We start from the raw sequence: 26,413 nt of genomic DNA on the forward strand, positions 1-26,413 counted from the left end.
GGGTTAAAGCCTCTGCCTTCAGCTCAGGTCATGATCCCAGGGTCCTGGGATCAAGCCCCGCTTTGGACTCTGCTCATTTGGGATCCTGCTTCTCCCTCTCCCTCTGCCTGCCTCTATGCCTCCTTGTGATCTCTGTTTGTCAAATGAAAAATAAAATCTTAAAAAAAAAAGAACAGGCAAACCATATATGGATATAACAGTATTTGGGCTAAAAGTGAAGAAAATAAATATATTTGTTTGTTTATAAAATTCATAAAGAAATTTTAAATTAAAATATAAAAATATACTAAAATAAATTTTTACTTAAAAATTTACATATTTATAAAAATAAATTAAAATATTTTAAAATATACACTACTTAGTGTATATTAATGTAACCTCTAATACAATTTGTGATTATTATAAAAGATGCCCAAAATAGCAAAATAAGCAGGAAATTCTTCTCTATTTCTCTTTTCTTCTTCTTTTTTTTTTCTTTTTTTTAAAGATTTTATTTATTTGTTTAACAGACAGGGATCACAGGTAGGCAGAGAGGGGGAAGCAGGCTCTCCACGGAGCAGATCCTGAGATCACGGCCTGAGCTGAAGGCAGAGGCTTAACCCACTGAGCCACCCAGGTGCCCCATTTCTCTTTTCTTCTTAAAGACAGTCACTAACATAAATTTAATGTGGCTCTAGTCAATGTTTTTAGTACAGGCATGTGTGAATTTGGGTGTGTTGTGTGCATTTACCCTGCCATTTGACCCTATAACAAATTCTACTGAAGCTTTTATTGAGTTTAAGTTAATTCTCCAGAATGACTGCCCTTCCCTCATCCACACCCTGGCCTTTATCTCTCTTTCACAATTATTTTCAGATATGAAGAATCCATCAGCGAAAATGAACAGTCTCAAGGAAAAAACTGATAATGGCTGAAATTGTCTATGGTAGAGTTCAGAGTCAAAATTGAAAGGAGTTTAAATTTAGATCTTGAAAAAATTTAAGTTTGTGAAATTTGTTCATGAAAAGTTGGGTTTGAAAGACATAATGGCCACAATAGTACATTAACACTAACTGAAGCCATGCCTTATAAATTTTTAAACAGAAAACGAAATCTGATTTTGTGAAAGTATTTATTTAAATTATTCAATATTAAAAGATTGATCAAGATGAAACTAATTTCAGTATAATAAAAATTCACATGCTTTTAGGAAATTGATCAAGCAATTAGGTAGCTTGAAAAAATAATGTAATACTGTGTGAATATAGATAAAATTCTAATTAAATGTTTTATGTAAAATGGCTTTGAATATTAGAGGATCATAACTTTTCATCCTAAACAAGTCTCTTTTTAATTTCTACAAAGCTTGATTTGAATCTACATACCATTTCCACATGAGCCCCACAGCCATGTTTTAAAACTTTTCCCGTCAATTCCATTTTGTTCCCTTGTGCTGTCCATTCCCTCCATCAAGCACCACATTATAGTGATTCCAGTCATGCATTCAGCATTTCCCTCTTTTTCATCCCAATGGTATAGCTAGTTCCCTATTTTTAAGATCTTATAATGATATAGTACATATCACAGTAAATGAACCAATATTAATATTTAGTTGTCCTGTCTGAACAGCCTCCCTTTGGCTTACAAGTTTTTTTAAGCTTTCTTTGTTTTGATTACCATGAAAATATTTGTCTGTTGTTTTCTGGCAATAAGACTGGGTTTATGGGTTTTAGGGAGGAAAACCAGAGAGGTAAAGTGCCCTTTTCATCACACATCAAAGGTAAATACTGTCAACATGATTTATAACTGTTGATTTGACCGTGGCCACCTGACAAGGGTAGCAGTTGTCAAGTTTCTATCCTTGGAAAAGTATAGAGACCTCCTCCTAGAAACTCTGGTCCCCAGGAATTTATCACTTTCACACTTATCCATGCTCAGCCTCTGTCAATTAGACAAAATTGCTATTTAAGTATTCCTATTCCTTTATGGTTATGGTGGCTTCTGCTCTAAGTAAGAATATCTTGGTTGTGACTCTGGATTTCCTGCCTCTCCCAATTTTGGGGTAGCTGTGTGTGTGGCAACTCAGTTCTTGGATGGGTCCAGAAAAAAAAATGATTTTCATTTTGCTCTGCTTTTTCTATGGTATGGACAGGAATGATGATTTCCAAGCTTACTGCACTCTTTTTTTAAATGTACCTCTCATGATTCAAAAATGAAGGTATACCTGAGAATCATTATCATGTATTCTTGAAATACTTACCTTTATAAATTCAAGGATCTGTTCATATAAGTTTATTTCTTAAACATCTCCTGATGATTTTTCCTTCCATATGAAAGCAATTCCAAGTATGTAACCAGGAATAAAAGAATTCCCAAATTTGCTTCTAATCTCCTTTCTCTAGCTTCATCTTTTTCTATTTAAGGTTCACAGAATCTTACCTTCTAGACAAATTTACAATGTACTCTTTAAATTTACAATGAACATACTCATCACTTCCCCAAATTTCTGTTAACCATAAAAGACTTAGCAGAAATATTACTATCTCTATCAAGTCCTCCTTAAATTCACAGGCAACTCAGTTTCTCATCCCTGTCCATTATCTTAATACTATTTCTCTTATATGGCATGATTTATATCAGCTAAATAAATTAATATTAAATTACCCAATATTCAATAGAAGAATAATTAAATGTTAACTTATTCATGTCTGTTCTTCTAAAACAGACAACCTTCTTTGGAGTGGGAGGGTAGAATATCTATTCCCTGCAATGACTGTATATTACAGTGCCCATCATTCACTAAATAAGTATTTATTAGACATATTTGAAAAAATTGAATAATTAAATTCACCACAGACTTTATTACCAAAAAATGCTAACATTAATGCATTTAATATAGCCACAAAAACTTAATCCAAAGCCATCATTGAATTTAATTCATTTTCCCCTTTTTATTTCCTTGACAATTAATTTACAAACATATTGGCCTTCATAGACTTCTCATAAAAGATTCAAGGTACTCAAAGTTAAAGATTATTGCATTGAAGGGTTATCAAACCGAATAAAACCCAGTGATCTTACTCAAAGTAGAAAATAAGTATTCATTTCATGAGTAAAAACAAAATATCTGATTCTCTTTTTAATATATAAAATAATTTGAAAATTAAATGTTTATTAAAGGATCGTGTTTCATGAAAAAATATACAATTTTTTCAATTGTTGACTTTATAAGGCTTTAATGCTTTTGTCAAATACTGTGAGCATGTAATATTCCCTCATCAGGAACTCCTTAATCACCAAACACTGCGAACTAAAGCTCTATGACTTGCCTCTGCATATGATGACAGGCAGAATTTTCAGATCTGTAAAGGACTGCCCATTGCAGGTGTTGCTTGTGCACATGCGCATGTGTGTGTTTGTGTTGGTACAACACTGAATACTATGTCTGAACTACCTGTTGTATTGTTACTTCATTGATATAAATGTATTTTCTTACATTCCATCTCAATTTGTTCTTGGCTCTTAATTGCACAATGTAAAAAATGAAGTCACTGAGTACTGAGTCAATGGTTAGCCACTGGGACATTTAGCTGCTTTCCAAGTAACACAGGTGATAAAATTTATTGTAATGATTTAGAGCTACATTATAATAATTTTAATTCCATGCTTTCATTGAATAACCTCATAAGGAGGCAGTCATATAATCCTCTGTAAGAACAAGGTGGAATATCTGAGAGGCTAAAGATTTACTGAGCATTTAATCTCTGTCAAACAGGTGAAAGGTCATAGCCATTATAACAATACTTAGTATCTAATGAAACTGGTTATCTACTGCTTTGGTTTATTAGTCAGGTCATAGGGTTCAAGCACTGAAGTCAAATAAAAGTTATATCTCTTTCAAACAAAGGTACACTGCCAGCATCTTCAACTAGTGTATAATAAAAATGCCTGGATATAACTGACTGGAACACCTTTTAGTATCATATTTACAGCATCCCATAATCAAAGCCAATTAAAAAGTCATTTGAGGCAGCCAAACAGGAAGCTAGCAATATTGTGAACTTTTTTAACACATTAATTTAACAATTAACATAAAAAAATGTTCAACACCTAACATGTATCTTTCAGTGCTTTCATTAGAAATAATTTCATTCCCTCATAAATTTAAACATTAATTGAATTCAATTGACTTTAAAGCTGTGATATGTGATTCTCGTTTTCATCCTTATAGATTTCTCTCTCTCTTGAGTCCTCTGGTACTATAAGGCTATACTTTTTAATAATACATTTCTTCTTTTTCACTGCAAATAATTTAGGAATATTGTTATTTTCTAATCAACTCTCATCAAAACAATGACACTTTCTTAGCATTCTTAAGATGAGTCATTTTCTTTCTCTACTTAGCAAAAACAAAAAACATATTTCTGATTCCCAGCCATCCAGAAGTCTTCATATAAACTAAGCCTTTATAATACAGAACTCATTGTACACAGGACAGACTACTGTGAACAGTCAGAGAGAGGCAGGAAGTGTACAAAATGTAAACTGGAACTTTTGTTAAAGAATATTTAAAGGTCAAAGCCCTGTTCTTTCATTATGAGTGTGCTCAGGGGAAATAACACTCAGTTCAGTTCTCCCCAGTTCCCTGACCTGTTCCCTGACAATAAGTCAATAGGTGTCAGAAGTCTGTTAACTCTTTCAGCATCTTGGGAGCAATTTAACATTTAACAATGTTTTATATTACCTTTCACTAATGTAATAACCAGGTGTACTTCATGGTTAATAGGTCTACCTGAAAAGCTAATGTAAATATAAAAATGAAATGCACTAGATTTTTGAGATAATTACGGAAAAAAAATTGTATCTCAGTAGTTTCCCCTGGCTTGCTGAGAAGTCTACCATAGCATTTCAAAATCTGTGAAAGGGCTGCTATGTTTCAATTTTTCTTCAAGAGATGCCAGGGACGTGACAATGAACAAGTTTTGAGCATAAGCATAACATACTTGCAAAGCTGTAAATTTTCCTGGGCATTTATCTTGCATAATAATCTTAAATATGGATATTAAAGATATACACACATATACGCATTTTCTTAAAGTTAAAAATTAGAAAGACAATAAAAAAACAAATAGTTTTTGCAAGATGCAGTCTGCTAGGGGCTAGCAGGTAATCAGAAGTCTCTATTTTTCACCAAAAACAAAACAAAACAAAGCAAACAAGAACAACCAAAAATCCAGGATGTTCATTTCAGTCAAAAATTGGTACAATAAATGTAAAACTAGTATTTTCAATTTTCATTACAACTATAGACACTTATAAAAAATGATGCTTTAAAACAGTAAATAGGGTCAAAACCATTTAATTTTTATCCAAAGATACCATATCAGTTCTGTGTTTTGCTCGAATTTGTTAACCTATTTGAGCCATGGATCTTCATATAGAAACAGAAAGAATTAAAAAAAAAAAAAAAAACACCAGAATGAATCAATCACACAGAACTGTAAATAAAAATAAAATGGTGTATATGAAATGCTATCAAAATTGTGGTTATATAGAAGAATTCAATAAACAGTTGTCTTACATGTGGTCATACGGATGATATGCACTCTGAATCCCTGAATATATCCATATATCTCTTTCATTTCAGCAGGCAAAATACTTTGCTTGTATATATCATTTTACTAACTTCAGGCTTTTATTCTCAATATTCTGTTGATGTTTCAACAATTCAGATAGGAACACTGATACTGGTCTGTTTTTTTTGTTTTGTTTTGTTTTGTTTTTTTTCCTCTCCTTAATAGCATATTCTTCCTAAGATTACCTGCAGAATTTTATTCTTATCTTTGAAATGTTGGAATTTGAGAACATTTGGGAACCATCCCTGGTATTTATGGTATATTTCTCTTCTAATTAATCTACTTTAGAACTTGAACTCTTTGGGATATCAAATTGTATGCTTTTCTTCAGATTAGGAGCACTATTTTTTATTATTGATTTAATAAGTTCCCTTCTCTATCAGCCCTTTTTATATCTCTAAATATCTTATTTACATATAAGATCTAAGCCTGTCATCTTCTCTTCCTTGTGAATTTTCTGTTGTATTTTTGCCCTGTGTTTAGAAGTATGTTTTCCTCTCCATTTTCTAAGACATTAAATTTGAATGTAAATGGTAACCCCTGAGAATACCTACTGATTTTCAAATTTAAAAATTTAAGATTCAGATCTGATGAGACTGGGTGTTATACTAAACAAATGAATCATTGAACACTAGTGTCAAAAACTAATGATCCGGGGCGCCTGGGTGGCTCAGTGAGTTAAACCCTCTGCCTTGGGCCCGGATCATAATCCCAGGGTCCTGGGATCAAGCCCCACATTGGCTCTCTCTGCTCAGCAGGGAGCCTGCTTCCCCCTCTCTCTCTGCCTGCCTCTCTGCCTACTTGGGATCTCTGTCAAATAAATAAATAAAAACCTAAAAAAAAATATGTACTACATGTTGGCTAACTGAAATAAATGAATAAATAAGTAAATAGTTTTCAGGGTTTGGTTGTTTGTTTTGTTTTTTTAAGTACTGTGCTTAGATCTCAAGTACTTCCATTATGTTACTTGAACAATAATTTTAAAATGTTCAAGTTACATCTCATCAAGAAACCACACTTTTAGGGGCACTTGGGTGATTCAGTCATTACGCATCTGCCTTCAGCTCACATCATCATCCCAGGGTCCTGGGATCCAGCCCTGCATTGGATTCCTTGCTAGGTGGGAAGCCTGCTTCTCCCTCTCCCACTTGCCCCATTTGTGTTCCCTCTCTTGCTGTGTCTCTCTCTGTCAAATAAATAAATAAAATCTTTTAAAAAATTAAAAAAGAAACCACTTTATTTATTTATTTTTTTGGTTTTGGACATCTATTGTATTTGGTCTTCTACCTAGTTTCTAGGTTCCCTCAGAAATATTGTTAGTCAATTTGGTTTTTGTTTTGTTTGCCCACTAGTGATTGGAGTAAATTATTGGGACACCACATCAGCAATCTAAAATGTGAGTGAAGATAAAGAATTGTGTGTTAAACTGGGTATCAACATGAGACACTAAATATGAAAAGATTTATTAGGGGAAATGCTTGTGAGGGAAATGGTGGATGAGCCAGAGAAGGGTTGTATAGCTGACTGACAATCATGCTGATCTGAATCCTGTTAGACCCTGGGGAGGGAGGACAGTTGGATAGATGATTTTTTAGAAAAACAAACAAACTGTGGTTCAGGCTTAAGAATGTTTTTTAAGATCAAAGCAAATCCCTCAGGCCAAAATTTCCCATTGGGAGATGGAGAAGAGGAGTTGGGGGAAATCAGAAGGGGAGACAAACCACGAGAGACTGTGGACTCAGAAACAAACTGAGTGTCTTGGGGGAGGGGGTGACCCTGGTGGTGGGTATTATGGAGGGCACATATTGCATGGAGTGCTGGGTGTGGTGCATAAACGATGAATTTTGAAACGTTGAAAAAAAAATTTTAAATAAAATTAAAAAAAAAAAAAAAAAAAAAGGAGACTGTCTCCTAGGAACCAGCCTGCCTTAGTATCTCTGCTACAATTAGCCTTTGACTTAGAGCAGCCCATGAGAACTGTCCTCTGCAAGGAACCATGGTGATGAATTTCAGAGTATAGGAGTTACAGGCGTTAGTCAATTGTGCTTTCCAAAGTTGAAGTTCTGAGAAGTATTTTTTCTTTATCTACACAAGTTATCCTCAAATTATACTCCCAATTAGCTTTGCTGAGACCCCTTCTCTGATCTTCTTGAACACTCAGTTTTCTGTTCATCTTTGCCTAAACTTCCAGGGGTCAGGAAAACCCATCACAATTGCCTATCTTAATGCTGGTCTTACATCTAGAGAACTGTGGATCCACATTGGGTTCTTCCAGAGCCACAAGCTCATTAACATCAAACCGCTGCTATTGCATGTCCTTGGAGACATAGTGAAAATAAATATGTACTCGTGTTCTCACCTTAGAATTTCTAGTGACAAATTTCATGGTATGTTCCTCTCTGCCCTTTTAGAATATGAAATTCTTGAAGGTGAGAAGTATCTTACTGCTGATTAAATTGCTAACATCTATCACAATGCTTCCATGTCAGTGTTGTTGAAGGCAGAATTAGTGATTTGTATGCTGCAATTGTGGTCTAGGTTTACTTTACTGAATATATATCCTTGTAGTTTTATTTTGGTCCTTCTATTTTTTTTTCCTATGGTTTAATCAGTGACTGTATTACAATCCCACATGCTCAGTAATTTATAGTACAAAAAACACTGTCCATAAATTGTATGGAGCATTAGGAAAACTTCAGGACAATGTTATCCTATTTATTTGACTTGAGATTCAATAATTTGTATTTGCATCATAGAAAAAATTTACTATTGCTTACAAAAAGTTGACACTTAAAATTATACAGTTTCACTTTCTAAATAAACTCTACAAATACCACCACCTTATTATATAAAATATTTCACCCTTATCAGCTGTGGGAAAGTTCATCCATATAAAAATCAGTTATTTTAAAGTAGAGTTCAGGTATGCCAGAGCAGAACAGTATCTTGAGTTACTATATTCTAAAAAATAAGAATATGAGAAGCCTCAAAATAATTTAATGTTCTAAAATTACTCTCAAAATTGCTATGCCTTGTCTTAATTTTTACAGTGAAAATGGAACCAATGTGCACTCTGCCAGGAAAACAATAATGACTATAATCCTCCTTTATGTTGTGAGATGACCTGAAGGGGCAAAACATTTTGCTCTGACCCTCACATGGCCTTAGCTTACAAGTATCCTTCACCAGGCCTCTTGCTAAACTCAAATTTTCTAACCACCACTTCTAAGCCATAAGAACAACTCTCCCTTTGAAGAATCATGTTTGAACACTACCGCTTAAACCAGCTGAACTTCAGTTGACTCTTCTTGCTAAAGCACTGTAAGATTTCCTTTCTTTCCCAGGGTGGAACCTCTCCCTGTTGGAGAGGTTCTCATGCTGAAGCATGCCTACTGGTGATCTAGTTGATTTATTTGACATTATTTGGTGACATGACTCAGATTATGTTTTGACATTTGTTATTCCACTGCATCTACTTTAACAAGGGTAGAATACTGTGGGAATGCTTCTCAGACTCTTAGTATTTAGACAGCTTAGTAATGCTCCTTACATATTCTCTGTTCCTGTGCACTGAGTGACATAGATTTTTCCCCCCTCCTGTCTTTGAATAAGATTATATATATATATATATATATATATATTTTTTTTTTTTTAACTCAAGGTTATGGGTTATGACCAATGAGGTGGAATTGTAGAGCTGAAATTTTGAAGGCCTGATTATCTGTGAATGCTCCCAACTTTATGAGTAATAGAAAGCCTATTGATGAATTTCCAAGTTGTTGTCTGGTTCCTTGTATAATTATATAATAATGTATAATTATTATTGTATCAATAGCACCAGACATTTGAAGCTCTGGCAAAACATATTTTATCTTATTATTATTTTTTTAATCCCCATCAACTGTTTCACCGAGCTCCCCACCAGCTTCCCCTCTGGTAAACATCTGTTTGGAATGTATTTTAAATTAAATATTTATTTTTCAATAATAGTAGATTTGCTGTGGTTATAAGAAATAATATGGAGAAATCTAATCTACCCTTTACTTATTTTCCCCAAGGTAATATCTTTCAAAAGTATAGTACAATATCAAAACCAGAATATTATAAAATTTACTTATTAAGATTTCTTCAATTTTAGTTGTATTCATTTTTACATACATGTAAGTATTTAGCTCTATAACCCTTCATCAGGTGTGTACATTTTTTATCTAGCAAAATAATGAAGAAACAGAAAAATTCCTTAGTACGATTTGCTTAATGACTACACTAACCTTCACCAAGCCTTCTCAGTTGCTAACTCCTAGAAAACATCAATATGTTCTGCATTTCCAAAATATTACCTTTTCAAAAATGTTGTACAGATGGAATTATGAAGTATGCAAACCTTTTAGATTAGCTTTTTCCATTCAGTATATACCCATGGAGATTCATTCAAGTTGTTATATGTTCCTTTTTATTATTGAGTATAATCCATGATATGGATGTACCATGGTATACTAATCACCTGTCGAAGATATCAGGGTTGTTTCTACTTTCTATTTATGGCTTAAAAATCAAATATAAACATTCATATATAGAATTATTGAGAAGATAGTTTTTATTTCTCTGGGATAAATGCTTCAAGAGAGGAATTGTATTGAATGGTAATTCTATACTTTGAGTTTTAATAAAAGAGCCAAACTATTTTCCAGAATAGCTGTACCATTCCATTACGAATTTATCATTTACTCACACATTTCTACTAGCAGTGTAGGAGTGATCCATATTTTCCACACCTTTCTCAGCATTTGGTGTTGCCACCATACCTATATATACATATATATTTTAGCCATTCTGATGTTGCATAATGATTTCTCATTGTGTTTTGAATTTGTGTTTATCTGATATTTAGTGATATTGAAAATCTATCCATGTACTTGTTTTTTTATCTATATATCTTCTTCAGTGATATGTGTATCCATGACTTTTGTTGATGTTCTAGTTGCATTTTTTGTTTGTTGAGTTTTGAAATTCTTTACATACTAGCTACAAGATCTTGGTTGGGCGTGTGGTTTGGAAATATTTTCTCCTAGTGTGTAACTTTTATTTTTATCTTTTTAACAGTCTTTCACAAGAGAAGGGTTTTTGCTTTTGATAAAGTTTGATGTCACACTTTTTTTCATTGTATAGATCTTGTTTTTTCATGTTAAGTCTAAGAATTCTTTGCCTAAACCTAGATACTGAAGATTTTCTCCAAAGTTTATTTTCTAAAAGTTTATACATTTTTTGTTTTACATTTATAGTTGTGATTGATTTTGAGTTAGTTTTTTAACAAGTTATAATAAATAGAATTTGATTTTTTTTTCATCTAAACAATGTCTAATTGTTTTAGCTTATTGGTTGGAAAGACTAGGTTTTCTCCACTGAAATTTTTGGACCTGTGTCAAAAAACAGTTCAGCAGATCAGTGTATGTGGAAGATACATGTTTTGGGGTTCTCCCCTTCATTCTGTTGGTCTATCTATCTCTCTTCCCATACCATGAAGTTTTAATTACTGTAGCTATGAAATGGGGTAGAATAATTCCTTCCACAGTGTTCTTCTCTTGAATAGTTGTCTTAGTTATTCTAGTTACTTTGCCTTTCCCTGCAAATTTTGGAAGAATTTTCTCATATTTACATAAATATTACTGAGATTTTAATAAATTCTATATATTATCTGGGGGAGAATTGATCTATTTTGGATCTTACATTCCTCAAGTATTTCTCTCCCTTTAAGGTTTTTTTCACCTTCTTCACCAGTGCTGTGTTGTTTTCAACATACAAGTTTTGTGTGTGTTTTGTTATATTTACACCTAAGTATTTCATATTTTTGAATGATTGAGTGATTATAAATGCTATTATATTTTTGATTTGATGTCCACATGTTGATTGCTGTTGTATAAAAATGTAATTGATTTTTATACATTTATTTTGTATTCTGTGATCTTGCTGAACTGTTATTAGTCAGACTTAAAAAAATTCTTAGGGATTTTCTACATAAACAATTATATAATCTGTAAATAGGAATAATTTCTATTTTACTTTCTGATTTATATGCCTTTTATTTCCTTTTATTGCCTTACTGCATTGGATAGAAGAATTTTTCAAAGTTATATCAGGTAAATCTGGTAGAACTGGACACCCTTAATCCTTTTCTTTTCTTTTTAATTTTTTTAGATTTTATTTATTTGTCAGAGAGAGAGAGGGTACAAGCATGGGGAGCAGCAAGCCGAAGGAGAAGTAGGCTCGCTGCTGAAAAAGGAGTCTGAAGTAGGACTCCATCCCAGGATCCTGGGATCATGACCTGAGCCAAAGGTCAACACTTAACCTGCTGACCACCCAGGCATCCCTCATTTTCTATCTTATGGAGAAAGTATGCAGGTTTTCACTATTATTATACTGTTAATTCTGGGTTATTGTAGATGCCCCTTGCAATTTGAAGTTCTACTCCATCCCTAGTTTGCTGAGAGTTTTCATCAAAAATGTATGTTAAATTTTGTCATATGCTTTCCTGCATCAACTGATATGGTCCTGGTTTTCTTGTTTGTTTCAGCTTGTTAATATGCCAGACCCCTGCCACATAGTCATGGTGTATTATCTTTTTTTTATCTTTATTACTGAATTTGATTTGCTAATATTTTTGCTAAAGATTTTTGTTTCTATATTAATAACAGATTTTGATTTGTAGTTTCCTTTTTCTGCATCATCTTTTCCTAGTCTTAGTTCAGACTAACTTTATGAAATAAATTTATAGGTGTTACTTCTATTTTTTTAATAGATTGTGTGGAATTAAATTATTTTGGGAACATTCTGCAGTAAAGCCCTTTGGCTCTGGATTTTGTGTCTTTTTCTTTCTTGTTCTTGTGAAAGATTTTTTGAATTATGAATTCAATTTTTTAATAGTTACAAAGCTACTCAAGTCATCTATATCATATTAGGTGAGTTGTAGTAATTTCTGTTTTTTAGGATGTGTTTCATTTCATCTAAATTGTCAAATTTATATATGTAGAGTTATTTATAGTATTCTTTTTTATTATTTTGGTGTCTACAGAGTTTGTAGTAATATTTAATCTTCTGTCTCATTTCTTCTAACAATTTTTTAAAGATTTTATTTACCTATTTGACAGAGAGAGACACAGTGAGAGAAGGAACACAATCAGAGGGAGTGGGAGAAGAAGCAGGCTTCCCACAGAGTGGGGATCCAGGTGCGCAGCTTGATACCAAAACCCTGGAATCATCACCTGAGTGGAAGGTAGACACTGAACGACTGGGACACCCAGGCACCCCATGTATCAATTTTAAAAAAGAAGTGTTGAAGCCTACTTTTCTTTTAAGTTCTGTTATTTTTAAAAATTAAGATATTTTTTCAAGGACAGTTTTAGGCTTACAGAAAATTTAGCCTAAAGTACAGAAAGTACCCATATACATCATCTTCCCACTATCAAAGATTCCTCTATTATCTTGCATTAATGTGGTGCATTTGCTAAAGTTGTTGAACTAATATTGATATATTATTATTAACTGAAGTCTTTAGTTTTTATTAGATTTCACATTTTTGTGTTGTACAGTTCCATTGATAATGGCATAATGTATCCAGCAATACAGTATTACATAAATAGCTTCAGTGCTCTAAAAAATCTCCTATACTTTACTTATTCAACCCTTTCCCTCTCTGTCCAAATCTCTGGCAACCACTGACCTAATACCATCTCTATGATTTTGCCTTTTCCAGGTTGTCATATAATTGAAGTCATAGAGTATATTATCGTTGCAGAATATCTGCTATCCCTTACCAATATTTATTTACAATTCCCCTTGATTTTTATATGGCTTGGTATCCTGTTCCTTTATATCACTAAAGAGTTTTCCCTTGCATGAATCTACCACCATTTGCTTATCTATTAACCTATTGACCTACAACTAAGTTTCTTCCAGTTGTAGTCATTATGATAAAAAGCTGCTACAGATATTCATGTGCAAATTTTTGTGTGGATGTAAGGTTTCAATCTGGTTAGGTAAATGTCAAGGAGAATAATTACTGAGCTGTATGATAATTAAGCATTTAGTTTTATAAGAAATTGTCAAACTGTTTTCCATAATAGCTGTACAATTTTGTATTCCCACTAGTAATGAATAAAAGTTCTTGTTGCTTCACTAAACTCAACAACAATGCATATGGTCATTTTTTGGACTTTAACCATTTGAATAATTACGTGTAATATTGTTTTAATTTGCAGTATGTTAATGATAGATAATGTTGAGCATATTTTTTTAGATATCTTTATACTGCCTTTCCTGAAGCATACCAACTAATCACTTGAGTTTTGGGGGAAAAAAAATTGATATGCAATTGAGTAGCCAGAAAAAATAGTGTATTCAGAAAATAACGCTGGGGTAATTGGTTATCTATACGCAAAATATTCACATCACCTTTAATTTAAATCATACACAAAAATTAATATAAAATGAATCACAAATAAAAGTAAAGCTAAAATAAATTTTAAAGATTAAAAAAAAACCCACTTATGTCTGTGGATTAGCCAAAAATGTTGTAAACTAATGAAAGCAATAGCATGGTATATAAAAGAAATCATTGATAAATTGGATTTCATCAAAATTCAATACATTTGTCCTTCAAAAGACACTTAATATTAAGGAAATGTAGAGACAAACATTTGAGTGAATACTTGCAGTTATTTGAAACACATATATAAGACTTGAACCCAGAATGTATTAGGAATTCTTACAACCCAATATTTAAAAATAATCCAGTCAGAAAAAAGATCAAAATGTAAGATAAAAAATAAAAAAAGATACATGAATAGTTAATACACACATGAAAACATGTTTGAGATTATTAATTGTTAGTGCAAATGAAAGCCACAATGAAATACCATCTCATATCCAATGAAATAACTATTACAAGTAAGATAGTAAAAAAGTTGATGAGGATAGGGAGAAATGAGAAAGCTCATACATTGTTGGCAGCATTGTAAAATAGTGTTGCCACCTAGGAAATAGTTTGGCAGTTCCTCAAAAAGTTAAATATAAAACTACCATACAACAAAGCAATTTCACTCCTAGATTTATATTGAAGGGAAATAACGTATACATCCACACAAAGAATTGCACATGAACATTTATAGCAACATTGTTCATAATAGCTTCAAACTGGAAACAACCTAAATGTCCATCAACCATTGCATGTATAGACAAAATGCAGTATTCAATAGAATAATATTTAACAATAAAATGGAATAAACTACCTATCATCATGTCAAGGATGAATCTCAAACACACTATGTTAAGTGCAAAAAAGCCAGACACAAGAGACAACATATTGTATGATTCTGTTTATATGAATTGTCCTGAAAAGGCAGATTTGTAGGGACATAAAGTAGATTAGTTGTTACTTAGTTTGACTGTGACAATGGGGATTAACTGTATGTAGTCATGAGAGATTTTATTGAGTCCATAAAATGTTCTAAACCTGATTTATGGTCATTGAAATTTGAAAATCTAGTCATCTAAACAGAGAAAAAGAAATCAGTCCAGGTTTTAGAAACCACTTTCTACCTCTGTCAGAGAATACTCTGGTCTTAGTTAGTAAGGACATTGTAACTGCTCTTCTTCCTTGACGGTGTTAGGCCTTATGAGGCTGAGTCTTTTGAAGATGTGTTTCATTAAAAGAAAAATTGTAAATCAAAGTAATAGAACTTAGTATCAATAATATAAATAAGATCAAGAACAATGGCACCCCATGTCTTGTCTAGGCAAATACACCTGTCAATATCATAAGGAAAAAAGATACTAGTAAAACAATTTTCTTGCTTTAGCTTGGAAGGTAGTAATCAAAATGAAAAGGGACAATCTGACAAAATAATACCCTTTCAAGAAAGCAGCAACTCCACTCATTCACATTGCCTATAATATGAAAGAGTGACTTTTACATACAACCGCAAAAACAAAAAAAAAATTGCATTTCTATTTCATATCAGTTATATTCTCCACCATATTCCTTTACCTTTCCACCATTTCTTCTGTCAAACAACAAAAATATTTTAGTAGTAGAAATCTCAAATGCTTCTAGTTCCAGCTGTGTTTCAGTCAATTCTCATCTCTCTGGGCTCCCTCTGTAGTTAAAAATTTTTTTTTCTGCTTAGGGAATTAATTCCAGTGAATTTTTTACGATGAGATCTACTTCACAAGAAGGCTGGTACTATCAATTATAGACCAGATTTACTTTACAGAATTCCAGCCTATAATTTGATGATGACCAAATTGATTGCCTACTACCTAATGCCTCCTCTACTGACAACTTAGACCTTGAATCTCTCCTCAATGTTCTCCACACAATAATAGTTCACATATGTGACACATGAAGGAGGGTGTATCTTGCAGTTTTGATCAATCAGGCTATGCCTTTACTGAAACTGACCCAATGCTTAAGAAAACCTCAAGTCATCAAAAGACTATGGCTCATTGTATCCATATACCTCCTGGAGGGACTAATTATCATTTCTTTAGCTTCTGTAATATCTTTGCTCTTTCAGTTTGAAAGATAAATGGTTGTGGCTCCTAATTTATCCAAGATTTAAGAACTATTAATATGACCCATATATCCATATGCCTGTTGCTGTATTCCTTAACTTTAGTGCCAGCTTATCATCAATCTCCAACACAGTGACTTATTTCACAGTGACAAATCTATGCTAGGTATTTTTTATTATGTCCTATACCCATACTTACAATATTTATTTTCATCCACTTAGGAAAGTCAACAATATGCTTAAGTCTTTATAGTAGCATCTCTTATTGTCAAAGATACGTCAGTCATAATTGGAAATGAAAAGACCTCTATTATTTGCCAAATTGTTGGCATACAAGGAAAACAAAGTACCTAGGTAAACTTCAATTTGGCTGACTCAAGTGTATTTATTATGTAGGCCATGACATCAGGCAAAATGAAATACCAAAGATTGGAAAATATTCTTGACTTTTTCAAGCCAACTCTTAAAAAAACTTAGATTACTACTTGGCCTCATAAAATAATATTAATATTGTACTAGCAATCTGACTGAGCTGACTGCCTTTTCTATACATTTTGACCTAAGTCTATCACTGGTACTAAGTTACTAAAGACTGTCTTTGTTTATCTATTTTGAATTGTGTAAATAAATAAATAAATAAATAATTTCCCATTTTTCTCATTTTTAAAGATGTGGTTCAATAGTGTTAAGCATATTTACATTGTGCAAAGAAGCAGATATCTAAAAACTTTCCATCTTTCAAAACTGAAACTCTATAACCATTAAAAGACAACTCCTATTTCCCCCTTTCTCTAGCCCATGGCATGGATTATTCTACTTTCTATACTTTCTATTTATATAAATGTTACTACTTTAGATACTTTATACAAGTGAAATCTTACAAAATTTGTGTGTGTGTATGTGTGTGTGTGTCACAGGCTTATTCCATGTGGCTTAATGTCTTTAACATTCATCTCTGTTGTCTTTCATTTTGTCAATATGATGTATTACCTTCAGTGATTTTCATATACTGAAACATCCTTGTATTCCAGGAATAAATCCCACTTGGTCATGGTGTGTGATACTTTTAATGTGCTGTCAAATTCAATTTGCTAGTATTTTGTTGAGGATATTTACATCAATATTCATTAGGGATATTGGCCTACAGGTTTCTTGTGTTGTCTGATTTTAATATCAGAGCAATGCTAGCCTCCAAGAATGAATTTGGGAGTGTTCTCTCCCCTTCAATTTTTTGGAAGAGTATGAGGAAGGTTGGTGTTAATTTTTCTTTTTAAATGCTTGGGAAAATTCATCAGTGAAGCACTCTGTTACTGGGCTTTTCTTTTCTTTTTTTTTTTTTTTAAGATTTTATTTATTTATTTGACAGACAGAGATCACAAGTAGGCAGAGAGGCAGGCAGAGAGAGAGAGGAGGAAGCAGGCTCCCTGCTGAGCAGAGAGCCCGATGTGGGGCTCGATCCCAGGACCCTGGGATCATGACCTGAGCCGAAGGCAGAGGCTTTAACCCACTAAGCCACCCAGGCGCCCCATGGGCTTTTCTTTGTTGGGAGATTTTTGATTACTGATTCAATCTCCTTACCAGTTATTAGTGTTTAGATTTTCTATTTCTTCATGATTTAGTCTTGGAAGGTTGTGTGTTTCTAGGAATTTACTAATTTCTTTTAGGTTATCCAATTGTTTGGCATAAGACTAGTCATATTACTAGAATCTTTTTTTTTTTTTTTTAAGAATTTATTTATTACTTATTTAAGAGAGAGAGAAAATGAGTGAGCAGAAGGAAAGGAAGGGAGGGAGAAACAGGCTCCTCTCTGAGCAGAGACCCTCTAAACCCCCAATGCAGGGCTCCATCCCAGGGCCCTGAGATATGACCTGAGCCAAAGACAGATGTCTTTAAACAATCAACTGAGCCAGCAAGACATCCCTATTATAATCTTTTTTATTTCTATGATGTTAATTGTACTGTTGCCTCATTCATTTTTGATTTTAGTAATGAGTCTTCCTACTGTTTTTTAAGAATATAGCTAAGGCTTTGTTGGTTCTACTAATCTCTTTCAAAAAAGTTCATTTTGTTAATTTTTCTATAGTTTTTCTATTCTTTAACTTATTAATTCGTTTATTTATATACCCATTTTGTTTCATTTCATCTTTCATTCTGCTCTGATCTTTTTTATTTCCTTCCTTCTATAAGTTTTGGTGTAGGTTTTTCTTTTTCTAGTTCTTTGGAGTATAAAGTTAAGTTTCTGATTTGAGATCTTCTTCTCAAATGTATTTACCTTTATAAACTCCCCCTTCAGCACTATATCTGCTGCATGCCATAGTTGTAGTCTATTTTTGTTTTCATTTCTCTCATTTTATAATTTCTCCTGTGATTTTTTTCTGTGAATCATTTGTTGCTTAAGAGTAAATAGCTTAATTTCTACTACCTTTGGATTTTTCAGTTTTCCTTCTTAATTTCTAGTTTCATTTCATTGTAATCAGAAAATTCATGTGCACTTGAGAAGAATGTTGTTGGGAGAGTGTTCTCTCTATTGTCTATTAGCTTCATTTGTTCCACAGTGTTGTTCAAATTTTCTATTTCCTTGTCAATATTTTGTCTGGTCTTTCTATCCTATATTAAAAGTGAAGTATTGAAATTTCCTGTTATTATTGTGCTGTTATCTATTTCTTCATTCAATTCCATGAATGTTTCCTTCATATATATGTTACCATTTATATGGGATAACTTTTTCTATTCTTTCACTTTCACCCCATGTGTGTTTTGGATCTAAAGTGAATCTTTAATACATAACATATAGTTGGATTATTTTATTAAAAACCAGCCTATCTCTCTTGATAGGGAAGTTTAATCTACTTACATTTAAAGTAGTTACCATAGAAGACTTCCTACTGCCATTTTGTTAATTGTTTTATAGTATTTTTTCCTCCTTCATTTTCTCTTACCATCTTCTTTTTTGCTTTTTTGATTTTTTAGTCACTTTTAATATATACTTTTTTAAAAAAAGATTTTATTTATTTATTTGACAGAGATCACAAGTAGGCAGAGAGGCAGTCAGAGAGAGGAGGAAGCAGGCTCCCTGCTGAGCAGAGAGCCTGATGTGGAGCTGGATCCCAGGACCCTGGGATCATGACCTGAGCTGAAGACAGAGGCTTTAACCCACTGAGCCACCCAGGTGCCCCTAATATATACTTTTAATATCCTTTTGTGTATTCTATAGATACTTTCTTCTATTACCATGGAGATTACAGTAAAATCTTAAAATTATAGCAATCTATTTTAAACTAATAGCAAGTTAATTTCAGCTGGATACACTTAAACAAGATCTACTTCAATAAGAAATCATAGGTCACCCCAATATAAACTAGAAACTGGATATTCCTGTAATTAGGAATTTCACCCCATCCTCAACTCCATCATGTAAAGCCATCAATATGATTAAATGCTGTAGAGGCCTAAAACAATGTGCCTAAGATTGTAATCTAGATAGGCAGTGATTTTTTTTTATTCATAGACATTTAACAAATGAATAAGGTAATGTAGGTGTGAGTATTCTATACTCTATAATATATTATCTAAAATGTGTGATGATACAATTTTACCTGCACACCTCACCATTTTCCTGGGGTAATAGACACATTTACCTCTTTCTTGGACTTACATCTACACTTAATAAAACAAATGGATATTTCTTTCTAAGGCACAGGTAAGAAACAGAAATACAATATTGACATATCAATGCACCAGATTTATGATAGCAAATAATCAATCTTGGCAATTGAATAGTTAGTTAAACTCCCATAAATATGACTTTAAATAGTTGTGTAAGTTTGAATTAGCAAGAAAGAAAATGTAGAAGGATATATGGTTAGTTAATGTTGATGATATTGCCTTATATATAAGGAAAGAAAAAGACAAAAAAATGATTATATATATATATATATATATATATATATATATATAAATATATAGCCCAAATATATAGTGTGTCTTTTGGGATTATTAGGCACTAGGTATTGTATCAAGCATTTGATCTACATTACCTCCTTATAACATGAGTATGAAATAGATTTTTTTTTACATATTAGGAGAATACAATGTAAATACATTTTTTAATATGTAAAAAGAAATAGTAGAGATGAAATTTGAAACTGGGAAATCTGCTTCAAAAATCAAATCGTAGTCCAAATCACTAGACTATATAAACTTTAAAAATATGTTTTTTCCTAAGGCAGGTACAATGACAGAGATTTTCCTTCCTCCTCTCTCCTTTGTATAGGATCTATCCAGATCTCAATTACATCACTATGTTGAAGAAAAAATTCTGTGGAAATAATTGAGAACCTGAGGGGGTTTAAAAAAACAAAAGGGTCTCTAGAAGAAATATTTCATGCAGAAGTGGTTGAGAGAAATCAAGAATGAAACAAGAAGTAAATAGTAGAAAATTAAAAATTATTTCAGATTTCTGGTTTCAGCCCTGACATGTAAAGAGCTTGGAAGTCACTACCCCCATATATACAGTAAGAAAAAGCTAGACAACCCCCAAATCAAAAACTTTTCACAAAGAACTGAGATTGTACAAGATTTGATCCCACAAAATCTGGAGTAAATCTGGCAAATCTAGAGATTCTACTAAATCAGAGCCACTAAAACCACAAACTGAGAGGATCACTTCACAGGTAAACCTGAATAATTTCTTGAGGTAGAGAATAGACTAGCTTGAGAAGGAGGAACTACTGGTGATTGTAGTCTTAGGGGAACCCCCACATGTTCCAAGAACTCCACTAAGTTCTCATGATGAGGAGCTAAGAATGTCTCTTTGTGAGTCTGGCAGGGCAAAGGAAAATAAATCATTATGAAATAACCTCAGTGTACTCTAGATTAAAAAAAAAAAAATACTCTGGGAGAGGGTGGAGAGAGACTTTACCAGAATCTTAACCCAACTCAGGAAAAGGCCTGCTTCCCACTTCAGCTTCTTCTAGCCATTCTATATACTAACAAAGGTAAACAAAAACAACAACAAAACCAAAAACAAACAAACAAAAAAACACTTTGCCATTGAAGAATCACTTGTTAAGGTCACATCCAGAGACACAGGTGCACTAAAAGGTTACAGAATACTTCCGCTGCCTGACACCTTAACACCACACCAATAGGGATCCATCTGAAAAAGCTTAAGAGCAGACTATATCAGAGAATGGATACATAGGGACCCCCAAATCATGAAGGGAAATAAAAATGAGAATAGAAGAATTTGAAGTCTCTGTCACCTATACCTACAGCAAACATTAAACACGGCCCAAATTCTAGATGTGTTATCATAAAACTTCACACTAAAGACCTATTTAACTCAATTCCAATTATCCAACACAATATGCCAAATAGCAATAAAATCAATGTATAAAGAGATAAATTTAGAAACAGATTGAATATGTCATAGGTGATGGAATTGTCAAGAACCAGATTTAAAATAACTAGAATAATACCTCAAAGGTTATATGAGAAAAAGTAGACCAAAAAATGGATAAAAACAACAAATACATGGCAACTAAAAAAAAAAAAAAAAAAGGCAATCCTGGAAATCAAAACCACTAACTAAAATAAAGAATGCCTTCAGTGGTCTTGTCATTCAATTGGAAAAGACTAAGGAAAGAAGCAGTTAGCTTAAAGATAGGTTAATAGAAAATTCCTGAACTGAGGAACAGATTTTAAAAACAAGCAAAAATAAAAACAAAACAAAGCATCCAAGAAATTTGCCACAATTTTGTAATTAGGTAATGGGAATACCAGAAAAAGAGAAGAAAAGTAAATAGAGCAAAGTGAATGATAAAGTAATAATAAAAGAGAAGTTTTCAATTTAATGACAGGCACAAAACCACAGACCCAAGAAAATCAGGGGGCATTGAACAGTAGGAATACCAAATTTAAAAAACCTAAGTGAATTATATTAAAACTACAGAAAACCAAAAAAAAGATGACCTAGAAAGACGAAAAGGGAAGAAAACCACCTAACCCACAGAGCACAAGGAGTATAAGTTCTGTAACGTAAATATGGTAAAAGAGGTGAAAATTACATTGAGTATCTTGTTCAAGTTCAGCAATCTGTATTTTGAGAAGTGAGTGATTTGGTCACTATCACTGATGTCTGGAACTCTGAGGGCCATATGGAGTGTCTTGAAGGTCTTGTATCATGACTTTAGTGCATGTAGATTACTGTTTAATATATTAACTTCCATTGTAGTTGTCTGTTAGGTAACAGATTCCCAGAACTCTTTACCACAAATGGGGTGATTGTTATTGCTGCCATTGGCCAGACCAGCCATCTAGAACATTACTACTTGCCCAGGAATCTATAAAATTATTCAAATAGTACTTTGCAGCTCTCCATAAATTGTATGAACTCCCACTGTGTTCATTCAGTTGATCTCAGGGGACTTTCTAGGTAGCCAAGGAATTGGGAAGAAAGGTGACTACCTGCTAGAGTGTGGTGTATGGCAAGGTACTGAGGGCAGGGAAGAGATCCCCCTCCTATAGGTAGATAGAAGGCCCAATTTTGGCTCTATCCTTCATAAGCAGGCCTCGGTGACCATTTTGAGCTATAGGCATGCTCCTTTGATGACCAAAGGCACAATAGCCAGCTGGTTACAGAGGGTTACTGCTTCTTGGCCAATGAAATCCTCTATTTTGAGAAGATCAGTTTGTTGCGAGTGACTTCACACTAATGACACAGCAGTTTCTTGTATCAGAAGCTCATAGTCAATTTATCATGGGTGTTCCAGAGAGGAGGTTGCTAAAGCCTCCTCATCGAAGGAGTCTTTTGTTGAGGAGATGGCACTAGTGGGAATGACTGCTGTATTGCAGTTTTGACAGATTCTAAAGCCTTTTGTTGTAGAGTCTCTAGTCAAGGAGGACTTATTTACAAGTAAAATATATAAGGACTTAAATAAAATTTGGAAGTGAGGGGCAGGTTGTTTTCAGAACCTGAAACTGGAAAAGTTGTTGGATTGTTTTAATGTTGTGGTCATTGACAGGATCAATAGCTGTTTCTTAATTATGGCAAGTATGGCACAATCCTTGATTTACCAAATAATGCTTACAGATTTAACAAAGTTTGTAAAGTCAGTAACACCAATGGTAATGTGTATGGGGATTTCAAGGGGGGCCAGAGCATTATTACAGTAGTCAATTATGAGGTGCCACTTTTTCTTTCTAAATTTAAAAACAGGCCAAATTGGTCTGAGTGAAGAAGTAAAAAAGTCTTGAATGGTTGGTTTTAATGTTTGTAATCTGTTTAAATTTACATTGGGTCATAACATATTAACTGGGGGAAGATCTATGAGGTTTTATTTTATCAAGACGAAAATTCCAAAGACCAATTTCATTTTAACTTTTTACTCATTGGGTAATAGTAATACCCACACTGAGGTATTTCAGTGTAATACATTCTACAGTAGTGCAGAATTTAAGCAAGACAGTCCCGTCAATGTTGCTACAAATTTGGGTATTCATCCTTTCTGATGGAGGCACAATACTCCATAGTGTATATGGACCACATCTTCCTTATCCATTCATCCGTTGAAGGGCAGTTTGGTGACCATGGTCATTGCTGCTATAAACATTGGGGTACAGATGGCCCTTCTTTTCACTACATCTGTATCTTTGGGGTAAATACCCAGTAGTGCAATTGTAGGGTCATAAGGAAGTTCTATTTTTAATTTCTTGAGGAATCTCCACACTGTTCTCCAAAGTGGCTGCACCAACTTGCATTTCCACCAACAGCATAAGAGGGTTCCCCTTTCTCCACATCCCCTCCAACACATGTTGTTTCCTGTCTTGCTAATTTTGGCCATTCTAACTGGTGTAAGGTGGTATCTCAATATGGTTTTAATTTGAATCTCCCTGATGGCTAGTGATGATGAACATTTTTTCATGTGTCTGATAGCCATTTGTATGTTTTCATTGGAGAAGTGTCTGTTCATACCTTCTGCCCATTTTTTTAATAGAGGTTATGCTGAGTGAAATAAGTCAAGCAGAGAGAGTCAATTATCATATGGTTTCACTTATTTGTGGAGCATAACAAATAACATGGAGGACAAGGGGAGATGGAGAGGAGAAGGGAGTTGATGGAAATTGGAAGGGAAGGTGAACTATGAGAGACTATGGACTCTGAAAAACAATCTGAGGATTTTGAAGGGGCGGGGGGTGGGAGGTTGGGGGAACCAGGTGGTGGGTTTAGGGAGGGCACGGATTGCATGGAGCACTGCGTGTGGCCCAAAAACAATGAATACTGTTATGCTGAAAAGATATAAAAAAATTAAAAAATAAATAAAGTGTTAAGTATAAAAAAAATTAAAAAAATAAAAAGACTGATAACACACACACACTAAAGAATTTAAGCAAGACAATAGTTCTGATGGTCAAACAGAGACATACCTATTTGTACTCTATTTTATATTTTAAAGTCTTTTAAGATTATAAGAAGTACCTTGCTTAATATTTAGAATCTCCAGGTATATCTTTAATTTGAACCTCAGACCATGAAAATTAAGACCATGAACATTTGCCAGTGGGTAAATTTTGACATATTAAGGTTAATTCAGATCCAAAGTTGTTGAGTGCTTGCTTTTACAGAATATATACTAAAATTGGATAGATACAGAGATTAGTATGGCCCCTGTACAAGGATGAATACAAATTTAGCAAACATTCCATATTTAAAAATAAAACACACACACACACACACACACACACACACACATTTGTTGAGACACAAACTTTAATCAGTAGGCTTTTATCTTTAATATATAAAATAATTTAATAAATTTTGGACTGGGTCAAGTTGTGGACCTCTGTTTCAGTTTTATGTACCCAGGTTTCTATTCTGTACCCAGATTTATTCTTCTTTTCTATTTTTAGATTGTTGTTTATGGATATTCTTCAGACAAATTCCTCTCTCCCTTGCTCATATACATAAGCTTGTTCCTCCAGAGAACCTCAAATTAACATCTCCAGGGTTTATAGCCTCCCCCATGGCAATGGTTTCTTCATTGAATTGAAGCTGGGCTTATGTTGGCTTTGACTCAACCACTTCACTGTGCCACAGGGGTAACATGAGTGCTTTCCTCTATAATCTTGAGGATCAAGATCTTTGTTGTAACAGAAACATAAATAGCAGCAGCAGAAGTGTATTTGTGAGTCCTAGTGAGTCCTGTGCTCTTAGATGAATAGACTTCAGCATTTCAGGTAATGACTGCATTTTTCTTCCTTTTTCTCTGTTTTTAAAAGTTCATTAGTGATTGCTTTTTCACGAGTGACCAACTGAGGTGCCCATATCTTTCATAGGGTACAATCCTTCATACGGAACAGAGGTCAAAACTTGTCTGAGACACACAATGAACTGGTAATATGTGAGACTCTTTCTCCTAAACCTTTTGTCAACCAGTTTTATTTTAAATACATGCATATTTCCAGGTTGAGATCCTTAACCCAGGGCCACTAAGGAGGGCCCCAAGCATGAATGATTCTCCTTCCAAAACCAAATATTGAAAATTATGACTTAGATCAGATAAATATATAATAAACTTTCTATAGAACTCAACAAAAGTAGCTGAGTGCATCAAAACTCAAGCCAAAGTTTACCAGAAAGAAGTGGAGCTATGCCACACACTAGGCTTAGCGGCTTCTAAACAATTAGTGGGAAGATTTATTACTTACATATGGGACTATTTGGGGATAGCCTCATTTCAAAATTTGCTTGAGAGAGGATTTCAAAATATGCTTGAGAGAGGAAAGAAAGGAGGCTGACTCAGAATTTTCATTGTGGCTAGGAAGTGTGTCAGGGTGTGTGTAGGTGGAGTTGGGGGTTCCTTTATATGGTCAGGAGCTTGTATGGTTTAATCTCCCAAGGTGATAAATAAGAAAGTATCCAGGCTTTCTTATCAGGTTGCCCAGAAGGAAAGGGGGAAGTGCTTAAAGATAAAGATAAAGTAGGCAAAAAATATCACTAAGATATAGTTGATTTTTTTTAAGTTACAGTTGATCTTAAGCATATTATTAATCAAATTGATCTAATTTACATGGGTAGAATACATCCCCTGATAATAGAATACACATTCTTTTCATACTCAGATGTAATATTCACATTCTTGACTCCCAAAAATCCCTAAAAATCACAAAAACTGGAGATCATGCAAGGTAGAACTTCACATAGTAATGCAATTAAATAAACTAGAAATG

The 26,413-nt window shown here is 33.5% G+C and overlaps 1 pseudogene; it reads left to right on the forward strand.

Annotated features, from left to right (window-relative positions):
* Window positions 1-24,796: 24,796 nt before the first annotated feature.
* On the forward strand, window positions 24,797-24,895 carry LOC132014761 (U6 spliceosomal RNA; annotated as a pseudogene).
* Window positions 24,896-26,413: the final 1,518 nt, after the last annotated feature.

Source organism: Mustela nigripes, chromosome 3 (assembly GCF_022355385.1).
Source record: "Mustela nigripes isolate SB6536 chromosome 3, MUSNIG.SB6536, whole genome shotgun sequence".
In the NCBI taxonomy this organism is placed as follows: domain Eukaryota; kingdom Metazoa; phylum Chordata; class Mammalia; order Carnivora; family Mustelidae; genus Mustela; species Mustela nigripes.